At 56.3% G+C, this 3,323-nt stretch overlaps 1 pseudogene; it reads left to right on the top strand.

The window, feature by feature from the left end:
• The first annotated feature begins 1,662 nt into the window (after window positions 1-1,662).
• LOC141582013 (suppressor APC domain-containing protein 2 pseudogene) lies at window positions 1,663-2,770 on the top strand (annotated as a pseudogene).
• Window positions 2,771-3,323: the final 553 nt, after the last annotated feature.

Below are 3,323 nucleotides of genomic sequence, written 5' to 3'. Positions count from 1 at the left end.
TGCCCTATAGGCAGCTTTTTTACCCTCACCCTCCTCCCACTCACAACACTCAAGTAGGCCCAGGTGTCTATTGTTCACTTCTTTGTGTCCATGTGCACTTAATGTTTAGATCCCACTTATAAGTGATAAAGTGGGGCATTTCTTCCACCTCGTCTTCTCCTTCTCCTTCTCCTCCTTCTCCTCCTTCTGCTCCTTCTCCTCCTCCTCCTCCTCCTCCTCCTTCTTCTTCTCCTTCTCCTTCTCCTCCTTCCTCTTCCTCTTCCTCTTCTTCTTTTTCTTCTCTTTCTTCTTCTTCTTCTTTCTTCTTTTGCCCAGGCTGAAGTTCAGTGGTGCATGATCTTGGCTCACTGCAATATCTGCTTCCCAGGTTCAAGCAATTCTCCTGCTTCAGCCTCCCAAGTGGCCGGGATTACAGGCACCTGCCGCTATGCCTGGCTAATTTTGGTATTTTTAGTTGAGACAGGATTCACAATGTTGGCCAGGCTGGTCTCAAACTCCTGACCTTATAGAATCCACCTGACTCAGCCTTCCAAAATTCTGGGATTACAGGTGTGAGCCAGCATGCCTGGCTGGCATTCAGTTTTCTATTGTCGCATTAGTTCACCTAGAATAATGGTGTCCAGCTCCATCCTTGCTGTGAAAGATATGATCGTTTTTATGGCTGTGTAGTATTCCATGGTGCATACGTACCACATTTTCTCTACACAATCCACTACTGATGGGCATTGAAGTTCATTCCATGTCTCAGCAAACATATTTTGAGCCTTCCAATGTGTACTAAGAATTCAGAAGCTCGACTCCCTGTCCTCACTGCACATAACAAGTCCTCCTCCTTGACAGTTACTCTCTAGTTTTATAAGTGCTTTCAAAGAAATAGAGGGCAATTCCTCAAGGATAGAGAGCTCCAACCCTGATAAACAAGGATCTGGCACATACCAAGAGATGATAAATGATTGCCGATTGAACAAACTGTATTTCTGCTTATGATCTACAAACATTTCCTCTCAGTTGACATTAACATGAAAAAGGATTGATACGTAAAAATCAACACTGTGTGGTGATTATCAGGAAACAGAGACCCTTCATACCCACACCCAGAAACATTTGGAGGTACACGTACTGAAACATCACAATATGTATAATTATTATGTACAATTATAATTACGTACAATTATGTAAATTAAAAAAGCATAGAGATAGGGTCTCACTCTTTGCCCAGGCTGGGGTGCAGTGGTGAAATCATAGCTTCAGTAACCTCAAACTCTTGGGCTCAATGGATCCTCCTGCCTCAGCCTCTCAAAGTGTTGGAATTAGAGGCTTACACTACCACGCCTGGCCAAAAACAATAATTTTAAAAAAGAGAAACATTTGAAGGGGAGAAATTAAAATGAAACCACATTATCATGCCATGGCAAGGCTCAACAGTGTTCTGCCTATAAAATTTCTCTTTGTCCGGTGCAGCAGCTCACACCTGTAATTCTAACGCTCTGGAGGGCAAGGTGGGAGGATCCCTTGAGCCAAGGAATTTGAGACCAGCCTGGGCAACACAATCCATTTTATTATTTTATTATCTATTAAAAATAAATACAGGAGCGCACCGAGACGGCCCAGCCATGGGGCCACGCGGGAACAAAGGCGGGTGGAGAGGAGACCCAAGCTATGATGGCTGAGCAGGGCTAACTGCCTCCCTCCGAGCCTGGCCCCTCGCCCAGCAACGAGGGCCTGCTCCGAGCCTTCCTGCAGAGCCAGCGCACCCTGTTCCACATCCTGGACGACCAGCGGCTGCTGCACTTGTGCAAGATCGAGTCCCACTGACAGAATGCTGACGCGCGCGAGCTGCTCCGCGGGGTGCTCCAGGGTCTGTGCCAGGTTGCCCCGGCCAGCGGCGACTTGATCTTCAAGCACTGCATGGCCGGCCTGCTCACCTCGCTACTGAGGCTGATGGAGCCCCGGGCCCCAAGCACGCCACGGCACCGCAGGGTACCAGCCGCGGCTGCCGCCTCTGCCGCGGCTGCAGCTCCTGGTGTCGGTGCCCCCCTACTAGCCATGGCCTGTCCTGGAGAGGAAGGCCCTGCCCCTGGGCATGCGTGCTCTCCGGCCAGCCCCAGCAGTGCGGACCCGCAGCCCGGAGCAGCTGTGTCCCCTGACCAGGCGACGCCCTGCCCCGCAGAGCCCTAGTAGCCCCAGAGCGCGGCGCTGGAATGGAGCCAGAGCGCAGAAGCAGGTGCAGTGGCCTGCAGGCCCTGGAGACGGAATCAGGGGTTGCCCGGCAGCCCGGTGCCCGGGGGGAACGTCGGAGGCTCACCATCACCGGCGGCGTGGGCTTCGGCCTGCCGAAGCAGGTGAAGGAGCTGGAGCAGGAGGAGGTGCTGCTGCAGTGTTCAGAGATGATGGCTCAGGGCAGTGACTGGTACCAGCAGCAGCAGCAGGAGTGCTGGAGCGCCAGTGCAGCCTGGGCCAGAGCGGAGGCTGCACGGACTTTGGGGCCACAGGGAGTCCCCGGCCGCTGGGGGGCTACTGCCCGAGGGACACGAAATGTCCCGGGGCCTGGGGGAGCTGCTGGCTGCGGCCTGTGCCAGCCAGGCCCTGCCCACTCTGCCTCTGGGCCCCCCTGCCCTGCCCTGACGTCCACCTCGCCCCGTGCTGGCAGCAGCAGACCATCCTCATGCCAAAGGAGCAGAACCGACTCCTCACCCAGGAGGTGGCCAAGAAGAGGGAGCGCATCACGCAGCTGGAGCAGGAGGAGTCACGCCCATTAAGCAGCTGTTGAGGCCCCGTCCTGAGCCAGCAGGACGAGGGGGGCTCTGGACTCCACCTTCATCTAGCCCCAGGGCCCCCAGGGCCGGCCTGGCACTCAGCCCTGCGACAGCAGGCACCCCGTCGCACTCATCCTCTCTGTCTGGAGACCCCCGGCAGGCCCAGGCGCAGTCCCTGAGTTGGCGCCTTCCTGGCCCCCTTGCCATCGGGCTCCCCAGGCCTGCCCCAGGCTGACCTCGCGCCGAGCCCTGGACTCGGTTTTGGCCCCTGGTGTTGACATGGGCTGGGACTCTCTTGAGTCTGCATAGCCTGCAGCTACTGCTGCCGCTGTCAGTGGACACGGGGTTGGGTGAACCCTCGATGAGTTAGCAGATCTCTGGCCACCCCAGCGGCTTCCAGCGGTTTCCAGCGGTGCTGCCCTGGGCCCCCTCTCCAGGGAAAGGCGCCGCTCACGCCAGGCTGCACCTCCGAAAACGGCCAGCAGAGGGTGGGGGAGGCTGCGATGCGGGTCCAAGGCCAGCTTTCCCCTCCCCAGTGCACCAGGACAGGGTGGCTGTCCCTTGGAT

The sequence above is a fragment of the Saimiri boliviensis genome, chromosome 18 (assembly GCF_048565385.1).
Source record: "Saimiri boliviensis isolate mSaiBol1 chromosome 18, mSaiBol1.pri, whole genome shotgun sequence".
NCBI classification, from domain to species: Eukaryota; Metazoa; Chordata; class Mammalia; order Primates; family Cebidae; genus Saimiri; species Saimiri boliviensis.
Note: the sequence above shows the minus strand (reverse complement) of the source record. Positions and strands in the feature narration are given on the sequence as shown.